We start from the raw sequence: 17,467 nt of genomic DNA, 5'->3' as shown, positions 1-17,467 counted from the left end.
ATCCCGAGGTGTACACACTGCCAAGGCCATTTAGTGCACAGAAACAGTGCAGTAAAAAAAACCACCGAACAAGAGGCGTAGAACTTTCTGCGTCAGGGGTACAGCACTGTGGTGCCAGTGTAGTCACCCTTATCTATTGCAGTGTTGCAATTGGACACTGGGAGGTGTCCCACAATGCCTGTTCTTGCCTCTCTGGTCATTGGTTTGAACTCTTCTGCCCTGCCCTTTGGTGACCAACCATCATCCCCGCTCCGTAAATTCCCTTGGAATTTTGAAAGTCCCCTTCTTGTTTGCTCGGTGACATGTGCAGCAGTCTCAGCGCATCTTTCCAGGTGGCCATGCCTGTTCCACGCACCAGGCTTGGATCCCCTGCTTGGAGCAATGCCGAGCTGCTGGACCTCATCAGCATTTGGGGAGAGGAGACTATCCAGTCTCAGCTATGCTCCAGCCATAGGAATTATGATGCCTACGGACAGATTTCACAATGCATGACAGAAAGGGGCCATGACCGGGAGACCCTGCAGTGCAGGGTCAAAGTGAGGGAGCTGCGGAATGCCTACCACAAGGTGCGGGAGGCAAACTACAGCTCCAGTGCTGTGCCCATGAGCTGACGGTTCTACAAAGAGCTGGATGCGATACTCAGCAGCGACCCTACCTCTGCTGCAAAGTCCCCTGTGGATACTTCAGTGGCTCACGTGCCAGTCGAGAGTGGACTGAGCCAGGAGGAGGGAATCTTGGACAAGGATGTGGAGGGGGAGGGGGACCCAGAGGCAGAGGATGATTCAGAGGTCAGAGATGCATGCAGCCAGGAGATCTTCTCTACCCCGGAGGAGGATAGCCAGTCACAGCTGTCGGATCTTGGTGAAGCGCAGACAGAAGAGTAGGCCCCTAGCAAGTGGCAGAACACGGTGTTGATTGACTCTCTCACTTCACGGGAATCTGCCTCAGATCTCCAGGAAACTCTCATGGTTCTTTGGCAGAGCTGCTTTTTTTTTTTCCTTGCCCCATTAAGGGTAACTTTCCCACGCCACGGATTACCCTGATGGGTCGTGTGCAGAAGGTTGCCAACCCCTGATATAAAAAAAGTCTTATTTATTTATTCCCCAGAAATTATCCCTGGAACTAAATAAGATGCAGTCTGACTTATATGTATAATTACTAGATTTCCTCTGACTAGTCTAATTTTTAAAGCAATTTAGTATACGAAAGTGAATTGCAATTTTGAACTTAAGCTACTTTCATTTAATATGAATTTAAACCAATTTTGACTGTACTTTGATTTTTCATAAAGCTAAAGAAAGACCATCTTTTGAGATGCTATATTATGGCAGTAATTGCATGGTACATCACCACCACAAACCTTAATTGATTTGAGTCACTTCATCGTTCTGGCAAATCCCAAAGGAACATGGCCTCTCTGCCAATCAAGTGTCACCCAGATAAATGTCTGGCTATGTCTTTAAAATGGCCTACCTGGATATTCAGTTTATGTCCATCACTGGCAATCTTGCCTCACCACTGAAGCTTCTGGTGCCTTCGTGATTGCCAGCCATGTAGTGGCATTCCTTGGTACACATACTTGTGAATTTGTTTCTCTTGCTGTTTCTTTTACTTTGTTGTTTAGCCACAGTGGCACTTTTTTGGTTCTCTTACTATGTTTTTTTTTAATTTGGAGTATTCATTTAAGTTGAGCCTCTATTATGGTGTCTTTAAAATGTTTCCATGCAGCTTGTAGGGATTTCACTTTTGGCACTGTACCATTTAATTTCTATTTAACTAACTTTCTCGTTTTTGTGTAGTCCCCCTTTCTGAAATTAAATGCGACAGTGTTGGGCTGCTGTGGTGTTTTCCCTGCCCTAGGGATATTAAATTTAATTATATTATGGTCACTATTACCAAGCAGTTCAGCTATAATCACTTCTTGGACCAGATCCTGTGCTCCATAGAGATTCTATGGTATAGTTTGGTTCATTTAAAGTGTCACAGCACACTATTACTGAAAAATTGCTTGCTTTATCATTTTTACCATATAATTACAAAATAAATCAATTAGAATATAAATATTATATTTACATTGCAATGTATAGAGCAATATAAACAAGTCATTGTCTGTGTGAAATTTTAATTTGTACTGACTTCTCTAGTGCTTCTAATGTAGCCTGTTGTAAAACTAGGCAAATATCTAGATGAGTTGATGTACCCCAGGGAAGACTCCCAGTGGTACACATACTCCTGGTTGAGAACCACTGTCCTGGAGGGGAAGCTAAAGTGAGGGGGCACGGAAGTAGGAAGAACTAGTTAAACTGAGGGCCAGATCCTGTGCAAAAAACTTTGTGTAGTTGTAGAAATCATTTTAAAAATCTGTCAAGTATTTCTTCCACAAGGTCAAATTTCAAGCTCCTGAACCCACAAGTTATAATGATTTAAACGAATACATCATGCTTCATTTGTAGTAACAAGAAATGCATGCAATCTGGTTTTTGACAACATTGCTATCACGCATGGATTAAAGGCATTGCTGTGATTTGTGTGTGTGTGTACTTAATGAGTTAAAACTTTAGCATTTATAATGGGTGGATTACTTATTCTTGTTTACCAAATAATAGTTTTGAATCTGTGGCTTCAATTAGATTTAATTACTTTCCCTACAGCTTTAAATTAAGGATGGCTTTTTAAAGGAGAAGCCCTTTTATTACATTCAAATTACTTTCCCTCTGCCTTGCAAGATAAAGGAGTACCTTTATAGAGGGTAACTACTAAACAGGGATGGATGCTAAACAAACATAAGGTAGTTTAAGACTTTACACACATGGAGACTTTACTCATACCTCCTCTGCAGACTTTCATCACTGTATGTGACTGATTTTCAATCAACCTAGTGATTCATATGTGAGTAGATTATCACATTGAACTGCAGTTTAGTGCTAATTTGCAAAGCGCAGTTAATAAAGGGTTATTGTTCCTATGAAGTTGCACAGTCAACTACCTGCATTCGATTAAACAGGGGTAAATATAAAACCAAACTCCCCACATTATAGGCATTATTATGAGATGATTGACTGTGCATGGTTATGTGTCCAAAGGTAAATTTGAACAGTTTATTTCACAGTAATGTCCTCAAGAAGGATTGAACCCTGGGACCCATTTTTTTAAATATTCAAAGGTCTGGCTACACTTGGAATTTATCTAAATAGTTTGACAGATTCAGACCAGAAAAATCAAAAGTGCTTCACGAATTGCGTGTCATCCTTGCGCGGGGCCAGCTATCTTCTCTGGTATCATTCCAATTGTATATGATGCTCGAAGGCAGGTATATCAGCCTTCAGAGTGAGAAGGCCTTGTTCCCTGGCTAGCCAAACAAAGGCTACTCCAGGCCAATTAAGACACCTAACGCAAATTAACCAGTTAAGGCTGTTAGGCTAATACAGACAGCTGGAACCAATCAAGGTCCCATTTATACTATTTAAAAGCTCTCCTTTCAGTGCCCTCCTGGAGGCAGAGGTGAAAGGAGCTGGGGAAGAGGAAGCACTGCTAAATCCTGAGATAAGGGTAAAGCTAGGAAAAGGGGACCATGGGGGAAGTGGCCCAGGGAATCAAAGCAGTATCAGTGGTGAAGGGAAAGCCACCAACCGCTGCTATGATTAGAGGCTGGAACCCAGAGGAGAGGGCGGGCCTGGGTTTTCTCCCCTCTCCCGCCCCTCCCATACTCTACAGAGATCCCCTGGAGAAGGGAAGCAGGACTCGGTCCAGGCAGGAGGCTGAACTGTGCTTACTGAGCTCTACGGAGCAACAGAGACTGTGGGGTATTCCCCCTTCCCATCTCCCATACTGGACGGTGATGAAAGTAACTCAATAGGCTGTAACGCTTGCCGCTACACTGAGAAAGGGAGGTCACATTGGGGCCTTATCGTGTTTCTGAGGCCACTGAAACCACCCAGAAGAGCAGGAAACCACCAATACGGGCTCAGGACTTTGTCACAATAGCTATTCCAGAAAAATTATTCTAGACTAATTCCCCAGGAAACACTCTCATTCCAGAATGTCTTTGTCTGAGTTAGCTTAATCCACTTCCTATGAGGTTGCAGAATAGGATCCTCTACTATGAAGTAATGTTGTTTGCTTTTATGTAGAGTCTTTTAGAAAAAGTTTCCCCTAATGTAGCTGATTCCCACCGTAAAACAAATGAAAGCAAAAAGGCTTTTAAGAGAAGATTAAAGTGCAGAAGTACCTTTTTTACCCTCTTTCAATAGATTTTCAAGGATATTGCATCTGGATTATATAATCCGGCTGGGAATGCTTTTCTCTTTATGCAATTTAGTTAAGGTAAATTACATGTACATGGCTATTTTTGGCCTAAAAGACAGTGTACCAGGAAGCCTGTCTGAATTGCTACAGTTGGCAAAAGGAGTAATCATAAATCAGTCTCTCTGTGAATGATATCTAAGGGCTAATCTGCATTCAAAGCTCTACACCAGCATGTCCGGTGAAGACTCTGTATGCCTACGGGAGAGAGCTCTCCCGTCAGTATAATAAAGCCACTTCTGTGAGAGGTGGTAGCTATTTTCCCAGGAACTCTTCTGCCAACAGAGCGTTGTCCACACTGGAGGTTAGGGCAGTGTAACTTGTGTCACTTGGGAGGGGATGTGCCTTTTTCACAGCCCTGAGCAACATAAATTATACCAGCATAAGTGGGAGTGTGTACAAACTCTAAGATTTGCACACAATGTAAGAGAGGACTCACTAAGCAAAAAATAGTGGAGTTAAAGCTATGTAAACAGCTCAGCTATATTATGGCTACTAGTGTACTGCATTGACTTGAAGACTCAAATAAGTTACATTTAAGTTGCTCAATCAGTACATGAACAGCCATCTTTGAAGTTTGACTGAAGTTAGTTGTAAAACTCATTCTATCTTTGAAATTGACTAGCTAAGGTATCTTTTGTATTCAAGACTTTGTTGTAGACATTTTAAAACTATATATAAAGAAAAGATCACAGGTTGGGGGGGATTTTCACAATTTCCATGTTCTCCATAAAACTATGATTTACACAGAGCCCTGGGTGTAAGGAGAAAGTTCCACCTCCTAGGTTTTTTGTGAGAAAGGACTGTCCCTGGTTTCGGCACCTAACTGCAGAAGAAGGTTCACAGCTGTGCACCTTAGAGGAACAAGGCTTAGGCCACATTCCTCTCCTTGCTGTTTCTTTCCTACTGGCTAGTTTAAGTAGCTGCCCACTCAGCTTGCTGGCTTCTGTGAATCGCTTTTTTTAGGGCCCTAACTTTTCCTATACATAGAAGGGGAGGCTGGGTGCCTAACTTGGGGTTGTGAATTCCACTAGGCAGCTGAGCAACTGAAAGTTAGGCATTGCAACACCTGTGTTCCCCCTTTGAATCTAGCAACAGTAGAGAGAGGAATAGTTTCCATTTTGCTGTATTGGTTGCTCACTCAGAACATGGGTGAAATCAAAGTTTCATTAAAATCACACATAGAAAAATGAGGTGAAAAGAACATTTAAGGATGCAAAAATCAAGCACTTGAAAGTTAGGAAATGCAAGAATTAAGATTGTGCTACCTAAATTTAGCTCCTTTTTGTGTATTAAGAGTCTTTGGGTCTGGGAATTGTGATCATGATACTAATCTCCCTCCCCAGGCTCTTGGTCCAATCTCAGTGCCCACCGGCTCATTGTCCCAGTGTCGTTCTCCAGTAAATCCCAGTTCACCCCCACACTCACCAAATCTGTCTCCTCTCTACACCTGACCCATTCTTAGTTTCAGTCTCCTTGTCCAGCTAGTCCCAGTCTCCTACTTGGGTCCCCATCCGATTTCAGTCCCATTTTCCTTGCTCAGTCAGTCCTAGTGTCCACCCTCTCTGCTTTAAGTCCCCATCCCTCCAGCCTCTTTGTCCCAATTTACTTTGGCCCACCTGGTCTGCCTGTTTTCTCTGCATTTGAGTCAAGCAGCTTCTTCCTTCGATGCTGCTGGACATCATCAAGTGAACACTGAGAGCACAGAAGATGTAGGCTCCCTATTTTTGGTGCCACTGCTTAGCCTTGGCATAGCCTGCTGCAGCCCAGAGTTGTAACTGCAGGGAAAAGTCTTGCTCAGCCCTGAGCTAGAGCATGGCTAATGCAGATGGAGTCTTTGGAGATTCTAGTGGTGAGGCTCTAGTGAGCATGTGCAAACTGTTAATTTTCAAAGGCTTATAATTTGGCCAAATACATGGATTTTCACATGGGTGGCAAAAGGCACATCTCTGACAAAAAAGGTCACCTCCCACCCAAATTTCAAGTCCCTTCTGTAAAGCAAGGTGTATTAGAGCTTCTCAACAACAACAAAATACTTCCCAGAATTTTTTAGCACAGGCAAAACTATATATTTTTCCCTAGCCTCCTTCCCAGGAATGTCTGAAATATTTTGACTGAATTTTTTTTTTAAAAAGTCAGCCTGAGGCAGACAATCTGGCATTGAAAATTTCAGCCCAAATGGCTAAAGTTTGGCAAACTTAAGCAATTGAAAACAGGGTCTTACAATGGAAAGTGTCTTAATTACCTTCATGATGGGCGATGCTACCAGCCCTGCATTATAGTAAGAATTGTTTGCAGATTTCTTTTTAAATGAGGCAACTCACAGGGTAATGTGCTCTGGATTACAATATTACTGCCACAGATCAACAAAAAGGCTTTTATCCTGGCAGCAGTTACAATTCATGCCCCTCTCACACCCCAATGCTTTTTGTTTTTTTTAACCACAATGGGACTTTCTTTGAAAGTTGTTACAAGGATTTTCAAGAACATATAATTGTGTTTAAATTCGATTCTTCATCTAAAACAAACTGGACTTAGACTGGAGTGGCTCCAACTGGTCTCTCTCTAATCAGGAAACCAGCCATGTTTAATAGGAATGTTTATATAGGAACATCACTTTCGGTGATTTTTTTTAAAGCACTATTAAATATACCTCAATGGATGAAACTGTATTAGCTGGGGAATAGAACAGATGTTCCAGTGCCGATTCTGTCTGTAATTTCTGTGGTTTTTCTAAAATCCATTAGGACCATTACATGCTGAGTGTCACTTCTACCAAGCCTAATATGAGGAATAAAGCAATTTTCATATATACTCTGATAGTGGAAACGCATGTTGGAAAATGTTCTAGTATGTAAGAATAGAATCTGCATTAACATAGATCTGACCAATTACAGTTGAAAAGTATTGATATGCCTGTAATAAGAAATTGGATGCATAGAATCCCAAAACCTACTAAACCCAGTAAGGAAACAAACATACTCTCCCTCTCCCCCGTAAAGCCAAACATACTGAGCCATCCCTCTCTTCCTTTACTCAATCAATATAAAATGCAGAACACTGGCTACTGCACTCATTGAAGAACATGAGTTTTAAACATTAAACCACTAGATGGTGTGTCTCCACCATTTATGATCAGTCACCTTTAGAGTCTGGAGTTATTACCCGGTGGAGCCATCATATCCAGCATATTTACAAAGGAGAACGCCAGTGGAAAGCTAAGTGACCAAACTGATGTTCAGATACTAAATATGAGTTAATTCAGTGTCACTACAATTACTTTTGAAAAACAGTTCTGTGCTCCAGTGAAAGATTAAACTAAATTTACCAGTAGAAGTTTTCCTGAGAGAAAGGAATGCATCATTGTGCCTGAACTCTGACAGATACTATCTATGGGATGAGAAGATAATTCAGTCTTCAAATTCATTTAATCCTTGTTCAGCTAATTGTAGCTAGAAGGGTGATAATGTAGACTTCAGTCCACTATAAAACTGGCCTTCAACTTCTTTAACATAGACCACCATGGCCATTGGCTCACATGGTAATGATTTTCAATCCAGTGAAGAGCTACCAACATTTTTAACAAGAGACTGCCACAAAAATTCCCACCTCTTAATTTGATATCTCCCCAACCCTAGTTTGATCATAGAGAGGAGGGGTAAGGGCCTGGAGAATCTATTTGATGCTTTTCCATTTAAAAAAATCATAACCAGGAGGAGGGCAATTGTACCACTTTGCAAACAAATATATGTGTAATGGGAAGTCAGAAAGGGAGAGCCAAGCAGTATTCTCCTCTACTATTTCCTGGAAATGGTTTTGAAAATACCTGACACTGATGTGGTTTGTTTCATTCTAAAGGTCTTCAGAAGTATTTTTAGGAGCATCAGAGGTCTGGTTGGTCCCAATGTAAAGCCCAGCCTGACATGAGCACAGTTATCCCAAACCTGATCCGAGAGCATCCAGTCATTTTAAAAACTGATCTGACCCCTACTCTTCCCCACAACCTGTGTCAGTGCTGCTGCCACCTTATCTGTGGGACTTGTCCTGGTGAGGGCTTCCTGCTCCCAGGCCCTGTGCCTGTGATCCATCTCTAGTCGCCTCAACCTGGCCGGCTCCCCCAGGCACCACTACCTCACTGAGCTCTGCACACTGCAGAGTAAGAGGCACTGTGACTTGTTGGTACACAGAGTTTAGCAATGTGGTGGCAGCTGGCAGGAGCAGGGCATGCAGCTGCTGCTGCACCAACCCCAAGGGCAGGAGGAGGTGATCAGAGATGACCCAACCCAAGTCCAAGAATGTTGGGTTGTTTTCAGACCTGACCTGAACAGATACAGGTTGTTGGGTCCCATCAGGTCAGGTTGCAAGGCTCTATCAGGGAGAAGTCCTGCTGACAGGTATCATTTAGCAGTAACCAGGGTGATGAATTTTCACTTATTACACCACATACTGCATAGGATGCAGTCTAAGGTGTATTATGTTTCATAAATAAGAAATGTGGTAGGGTACCCTATGCAAAACAATTTTTTACACAAGTCTAAGAATTGTGGGGAGGGGTCTCCAGCCAAAAGTAATGTGATGAGTCACCTCTGAAGAAAGCAATGCAGATAATTAGGGGGAGCATGGGGCAGAGCCTGCTCAAAGCTAGAAATGTTCAAAAGAAAAAAAATCCCCAAGGAAGCAGCAGGTATCTTTCACCAAAGAAGGACAGTTGGTAGTAAATCTGCTCTGTGTTAACAAGAGCAGCATTCATGATGGACCCTTTAGGTTTGAAGTGAGCATGATGAGTTATAAAATTACTCAAATTACTAGTCAGAGATTAATAGTGCTTTAGATTACTAAAACAAAAATGATAGAAATAAAAGTAAAGTATACAAACCAGAAATGATGTCCCTGAAAGCTGGGATGCTTTAATGGAAGACAACAGATTACAATTTTTAAAAGGCCGCCCACCAAAGTATGCTAAAAATACACATTTTTTTGACAAATTTTCCATTGCAATGGATTCATTTTATTCCTGTCTCCATGCCAACAGGAGGACTTTAGTCTATTATTTTCACCAGAAAATTTCTAAGTACTTCCCCTCCCTGGTTAGGCTCTGGAAAGTGAGAGAAACTAAAAAGAATGTCAGCAGAAGTACTCTATATACAGAATCTCTCCACAAGCTTCAAAGTAGCTATCAGCAACAAATGAACTTTAGGTTTCATTAACTTCTGTGTTTTTTAAGTGGCTATTTTTAAAATGGTGAATTAATCAGGCTTATTTTAAAAGTTGTCTAAATTGCATGTTTTAACAGCCCTTCACTAACTTTTAGTTAAGGAAATTTAAAATTTTTGAAGTTTGATTTATTTTTCCACTAACAAATATAAAACCTGTGATATTGCATAGAGCTAATCTTACTATATTCTGATTCTTTGACATTTAAAGAATATTGCACAAATTAAAATGAATTATTTTGCCTTGTGTTTTTTCCTGAATTAAAAAGTATTGTGAATGCAGACAGATTTCTAGAGTAGCTGGAAATCTAAGTGCTTAGATATTATGGTGATGGGGACACAGTAACTAATTAGGGCCTTGATCCTGCAAGGGAATTGGGGGTGTTTGGATCCAGGGTTTTGGCTCTATATAAATCAGTTTTGATTAGGTAATTGTGCACTCTCGCATGTTCTTGCCCCACCAGTGACTGGCCCTATTTAGGTTTAGTGGAAAAGACATATAGGCTGCACAGTTGGTTAGAGTTTTACTCTGTTTATATATCTCTCAGAGCTTTAAGGATAGTAAACATGGTAAATGGACACTATATTTTTGATAGAAGCCACAGAGCAACTGTCAGGTCCTGAAGATTTCCCACAGGGGGGAAATTGTATAGCACTGTTTACTTCTGCTAATGTAATAGGGGTGAGCTTATGTATGTTTTATAGGGCTCTTGACTAATCTCAGTTAACTCACATGATTAACTTTAAAAAATTAATTGTGATTAATTTAATCGCACTTTTAATTACACTGTTAAACAACAGAATACCAATTTAAATTTATTAAATATTTTGGATGTTTTTCTACATTTTTCAAATATATTGATTTCAGTTACAACACAGAATACCAAGTGTACAATGCTCACTTTATATTATTTTTATTACAAATATTTGCACTGTAAAAATGATAAACAAGAAATAATATTTTTCAATTCACCTCATACAAGTACTGAAGAGCAAACTCTTTATCATGAAAATGCAACTTCCAAATATAGATTGTTTTGTTTCTGAGTGCAGTTATGTAACAAAACCAAAAAAATGTAAAACTTTAGAGCCTACAAATCCACTCACTCCTAATTCTTGTTCAGCCAATCGCTCAGACAAACAAGTTTGTTTATATTTACGGGAGAAAATGCTGCCCCCTTGTTCTCCCTTTCAGGTGAAATTGTAAATAATAGGCGTTCTCACGGCACTGTTGTAGCCGGCATTGCAAGGTATTTACGTGCCAGATATGCTAAACATTCGTATGCTCCTTCATGCTTCAGCCACCATTCCAGAGGACATGCTTCCATGCTGATGATGCTCATTTAAAAAAAAAAAGTGTTAATTAAATTCGTGACTGAACTTCTTGGGGGAGAATTACATGTCTCCTGCTCTGTTTTACCCACATTCTGCCATATATTTCATGTTATGGCAGTCTCGGATGATGATCCAGCATATGTTGTTCATTTTAAGAACACTTTCACAGCAGAGTTGACAAAATACAAAGAAGGTACCCATCTGAGATTTCTAAAGATAGCTACAGCACTCAACCCAAGGTTTAAGAATCTGAAGTGCCTTCCAAAATCTGAGGGGGAGGAGGTGTCAAACATGCTTTCAGAAGAGTTAAAAGAGTAACACTCCGATGCGAAAACTACAGAACCCAAACCACCAAAAAAGAAAATCTACCTTCTGCTGGTGGCATCTGACTCAGATAATGAAAATGAACATGCATCAGTACACGCCACTTGGACCGTTATCAAACAGAACCAGTCATCACGATGGATGCATGTCCTCTGGAACGGCGGTTAAAGCCTGAAGGAACATATGAATTGTTAGTGCATCTGACGAGTAAATATCTTGCAACGCTGGCTACAACGGTGTCATGCAAATGTCTGTTCTTACTTTCAGGTGACATTGTAAACAAGAAGTGGGCAGCATTATCTCCTGCAAATGTAAACAAACTAGTTTGTCTGAGTGATTGGCTGAACAAGAAGTAGGACTGTGTGGACTTGTAGGCTCTAAAGTTTTACATTGTTTTATGTTTGAGTGCAGTTATTTTTTGTACATAATTCTACATGTGTAAGTTCAACTGTCATGATAAAGAGATTGAACTAAAGTACTTGTATTAGGTGAATTGAAAAATACGATTTAGTTTTTTTTTTACAGTGCAAATATTTATAATGAAACATAATATAAAGTAAGCACTGTACATGTTGTACTGTGTTGTAATTGAAATCAATATATTTGAAAAATGTAGAAAATATCCAAAAATATTTAAATTGTATTCTATTATTGATTAACAGTGCGATTAATCACAATTACGTTTTTTATATCACTTGATAGCCCTAATGTTTTGGTTAACTTGTTTTAAATTGTTTCAGTGAAAACATTAGTTGAAATTAGTTACTTTAACTGACCAGTGATTTAAAAAAAAATGTTTAAGCAACAGTTTTGTTTCAGGATCACTTGCTTGCCTAGTTATAGCATAAGGCACCAAAATCTTGAAATTCATGAGTAAAGGTAGATCCAATAGCACCCTAACCATGAGGACAGTTTTTGCATAGGTCTGGCATATGACCCAAAATAGATGGCACAGAAACAGCCTGATAAATATCAACATGCACACCTTACATTTTCCTTCACTTATCAACCAAGCACCTCACTACAATTCTTTTTCCATACCAGATTTGAAATAAGATTGATGTGGAGCCAAGAAATCTGTGGATTTGAAGTGTAACTGGCATTGATCCATTACCATTCACTCAAATACTTTCTCTGGAAATGGAGACTACAGACAGGCTAGCAATTGGTAAGGTTAACATCAGTCTCACCACTGCTTGTTCAACCATAACTGACATTTTGCCCTTTTGGTGAATGGAGCCACTCCTCCTCATCATTATATGTTGATCAAGATAGGTATCAAAGATAAGTTATTTAGTTAATCAAGCATTCCTATTAGCTGAAAAACCACTAAAATTCCAAGTGCTTTATAATTATCAATTACAAGGAGACTCTATTTTACAATCTGTCAATTGATTATCCCTTGAATAAATATTTTATTGCTTCAAAAGCTTTAGCTCGTCAGTATGGTAGGAACTGGGGCTAGTCAATTTATTCATATGCAAATGAATTTATCTTGGCATGCAGTCTTTTCATACTATTGAGTCCTATATTACATACCATCATATTGGTTTTATTTTCTAACAACTGAAAGCCTATTGGATAGGATTGCCAGTTGCAATTCTCTCAATGTTTTCACCTGATGAAAGTCCAGTCAAGATATTAAATATTCATTATGTTAAAAACAATCTGTCACAATAACGGTTCTTCTGTTTTTTTTTCTTATTGCTCACTGAGGTATGATATATGGGACTGATTATTTTCTATATAGAGAATTTTTTCCCTTAAACTCCAAGAGAACTTCAGCATTAGACTCTTACAGAAATCACAAACCATTTTTTTGAGAAATTTTTTTGTAGCTTATATAATTATACATGACTTGTCTCATACTTTTATTGTTTGCAGAATCTTAGAAATTAACAGACTGCAAGATATTTATACTCTAGCCTTGCCCTAACCTAGCAATTCTCATCCCCTTTCACGTGTTTTATGTAGGGATTTCCTCAGAATTGGGCCCTCCAGCATGAAGGCACTGCACACACCCTTTCCAAATCCTGCTCCCCATCTTTCATGCACAGTGAAACTACACCAGTTACTCCGGGGAGAATTCTGAATCAAAACATTAAAAATTCTGTGCCAAACATTTAAAAATTCTGCACACCATTTTAAAAACTCTGCATATTTTATTTGTCAAAATAACACAATATAATCCTGCCAGTTTCACTTAGTTTGGTAATTTATTTCAAAATACCTGTCAGTAACTATGTCTGTAACAATAGAGACCAAAAAAAAAAAGGTTCAGGAAATGATTTTTTGACAAATAGATTCCTTACTAGGCATACTAATACAGAACTTTGAGTAATTAATTTAAACTGCAATACAGAACCATATTTCCTGCCCCACTCAGAAGCTGTGCAAAGACTGGGGGGAGTCAGGGGTAATGGAGGAGCTGAGGGAGAGGGAAGGAGCCTAGGAGTGAACCTGGAAGGTTGTTGGGTGTGGGTGGGAGAAGTATGGAGTGGGTTGGGGGGGGGTTGTTAGGGAGTTGGGGAGCCTCCCCCTACAGACCCCTAGCCTCTCCCATTCAGTTAGACACATCTGCCCCTGAACCCACCGTCCCCATGTGGCCCTACACTCTCCTCCCCCCTGTCCATGTGTGGCCCTGCACCCTAGCCCCTCTCTCCATGTGGCCCTGAAGCCTCCCTCCCGTTCAGTTCCTGGGTCAATGCTGTCACCCCACTAGCTCCTAACCCCATGCCCCAGCTAGCCCTTCTGAACTTCAGTCTGTGACCGCCTCAGCATCCCCATGTACCCCGCTCCGTCTGTCCCATGCCTCCTCACCTGGCCCTGCTGTGAGGAATGCAGCCTCTCCCCCGCCCTCTCTGCCAGCTGGGTACCCTCTCTTCTGGTGCCACAGCAGCCCCTGGTGGGTGAAAGCTCTACTTGTGGCCCCTCTCCAGCAGAATCTATATTCTGTGGAGGAAAAAAAATCTGTGGGAGACATGAATTTTGTGCATGCACAGTTGTGCAGAATCCCCCCCCCCATGAGTATGCAGTTCTGCTTCAGGAGAGGATAGAACTTGCCACTAAATGCACAATTATTATTTCTGTTTCTATCTGACTGCAATATTTTCGGAAGGTGGATGAGGTAATATGTTTTATTGGACCAACTCAACACATGTTTTTGAGTTACACAGAAGCTCCTCAGGTATCAGTATTTTCAGGCACTTATGATGGGCCAAATCCTGAAGTCCTTAATCAGGCAAAACTCCAGTTGACCTCAGTGATGTGATATCAGTGGACTTCTGGGTTTGGCTTCATATTCATATTGACTAGATTAAAAACTTTGAAACTGAAATATTTTGAAGACTAGAGATTATGTACTGAGGCAAATAATACCAAAATCTCCTAAAAAGGACACACCGAAGAGTGAAGAAGAAGCAAAAATCTTCAAACTGCTCTTGCTTCCTGTTCACTACTACATCCATTTCAAGCTCTGGAACCAATTTACAAAGCCCTTAAAGTGATAAGGCAAGGCTTCTCAAAATTTGGGAAATAGAGTTCTCCTACAGGAATATTAAAAACACTAGTGTGATGTTTTTAAAGGCCTACCCAAAATGAGCTGTCACTCAATAGATTGTGTAGATTTTCCTAGTACACCTCTACCCCAATATAACGCTGTCCTCAGGAGCCAAAAAATCTTACCATGTTATAGGTGATACCGCATTATTTCAAACTTGCTTTGATCTACTGAAGCGTGCAGCCCTGCCCCCGCCCCACCCCAGAGCGCTGCTTTACCGCATTATATCTGAATTTGTGTTATATCAGGTCGCGTTATATCGGGGTAGAGGTGTACCTTCTCTTCAGTCTTATATGTTTTGATGAGCACTGAAATAGTTAAGTGTTGACATTTAAAGTATCACTTCTGGCAACTGAAGCACCAATTGGAAAGAACTAGGCTGTTCACAGCCCTCAGCTACTGTTTCAGGCTCTCTGCAAATTCAAACACTGTTGCATCCAATATACTCGGTCCATATTTTCAAGGGGTTCTTGACAATCAAATGTATGTCATTACTGCAGAGCTAACCCAGGTGAGCAACATCTGGGTTAGCCTAGCTTGGGTGCAAACAGACGTGTTGCAAAGCCATACCAGAGTTACTGGCTCTGCACTTACTGGTTTATGTCGTTAGGACTTGTGGGGTCATATTCCATGGTTCTTGCCACTGCAGTAAACTGAGCTGCTGTATGATTCTCTTCCAGAGAACTGGTCTGTCCTTCTGGGCACAGAGGAGGAATTGTGGGAAGGCATTGAGTGGTTTAACCTGTGTCCTCACTGCAAAGTGGGCAGGTTACCAGCTCACATATTAGCAGCACTTGAAGTTTATCCTATAGGGCAGGCCACCTAGCCTTGATGTAAAGTACCACCACATCAGACCAGACAGTTTAGGGGCAACATCTGTGTAAGACCCCACATTAACTCTGCAGTGAAAACAAGCCCTATGTATAACAGAGTCCAAGCACATATTAGAAGGAGTCTGTGATACAGCATTCTTAACAGCAAGCCCAAGGCTCTGGATCGCCCTGTCTAAAGGAGAGTTCAGGAAGAGGAGTTTAATATTCGGAGGTAATACTGTAAAAATCACCTCTTCACCATGGTGTTCCCGAAGAACCGTAGCATTAGATAAACTGGACCACACTCAAAACAAGCAGCTCACAATTAAACAAGAGTAGGGTGCAGGACTGTCTAGGACAGTTTCTTTTAAAAATAATCCATGTACAGGGCCCAGTCAGTAGTACTGTAGTAGACACTTTAGAATTGCAAATAAATTAAATTGGATAGATCTGAGACCAATAAGACAATATGTTGTGGGCTTTACCTGGTTCATCAATACAAACTAATTTCATAGCTCATGCATCAGTCCAGGAGAGACGTCATAAGCTGTACTGAAGTCAATATTTTATTAAGGAATGCAAATTTGAAAGCATCCCCTTATTTGATGATCCCACATACGGTGGCCCTTTCCTTCTTTTACGTTAAAAAAAAACTATTACTCCAATGGCGTTTATTATATTGCAATCATAATTAGATTGTTGGAAACTTACTAAAAAAGTTTCAGGTGGTAAAAATGGTAAGATATAAAGAAAAACTATACCTCATAAAACCTTAAAATATATGCTCATTCAAATGCAACAACTATGGATCTGTAGGAAAACAACAAAGAATAGGTCTACAAAGGCTTGACTTTTAAATCAATGGCAACTTTGAGATTCCTTCTATATCAGGTAGGACAAAGTTGAAATTGGTTATTTTCTTTTTTTCCTTTTTTGCTATAATGCAAATGGTGAATACACTTAAATAAAAAATTGTTTAAAAACTCTATATGAAAAATAGATGCATAGAACCCTAATTTATTATATACAGTTTGTGATAGACCTTTACGATTCTGTTTTAATTTTAATTTTAATTTTAACTCTTGCTGTGAAAGGATATATAACTTTCTTGATACACTCATTCTCCAAGGATTGCTAAATGAGAATTTATTGTTGCAGGACTAATGGGCTTCACATGAATTTTTTTGAAACGTTTTGGTTCTGAATGATCAATGTTCCAAATAGAGGAAACATAAATAAAAATACAGCAATTGAAAAAGTAACCACAAGTAAAGCCTGGCAAAGTTTAAAGGCATAATCCAATCATTCATCAAACAAGCTGGTCTCACAGTCCCCTATTTTCCTGAAGCTGGAAAGTGGCCCGAGTACAGTTTTGATTTACCCATTGCCAGTAAGATATTTCTTGCTGCCTCTGAGATGTTTGTAATAGTATCCTGCTCTGTATTGCCTTGGAATTCTAACATTCCAAACAGTCTGGCTACTCTTGAATGCTTAAATCTTTACAAAATATTCCTGCCAGAAAAAACAAGCACTCCAGCTTGGTTATCAATCCAGGTTTATCTATATAGCTGACAATTCAGATAGAGCTTTTTCTAATTGTTATTTTTAATTATTCACAATATCAAATAAAACCCTCATTGTAGCAGACTAAATAGGCTAGTTATCTTAAAGGTTAATAAGTCAACATCTTGCACTATTTTTTTAAATATTCAATATGAAAGTATTTTCCACAAGGGTTTTTTTTTTAATATATTTTTACAGCAAGATGTGTTTTGCTTATATGAAGGCTACCGTTGGTCTATTTAGAAAGTAAATTTATAGTAAAAAGGGCAAGCTTCTGACTGCTTTTTCCACATCAATATATGTAGATAAAGATGGACCAGGCAAGGAATTGCAAGACTTAACTGCTTTACCCTGATCCT

General features: G+C 39.9%; 1 pseudogene; it reads right to left on the bottom strand.

The window, feature by feature from the left end:
• Positions 1 to 3,213: 3,213 nt before the first annotated feature.
• Positions 3,214 to 3,308, bottom strand: LOC119852338 (annotated as a pseudogene).
• Positions 3,309 to 17,467: the final 14,159 nt, after the last annotated feature.

Source organism: Dermochelys coriacea, chromosome 2 (assembly GCF_009764565.3).
Source record: "Dermochelys coriacea isolate rDerCor1 chromosome 2, rDerCor1.pri.v4, whole genome shotgun sequence".
Lineage (NCBI taxonomy): Eukaryota > Metazoa > Chordata > Testudines > Dermochelyidae > Dermochelys > Dermochelys coriacea.
This window is presented reverse-complemented; position numbering and strand designations above follow the sequence as displayed.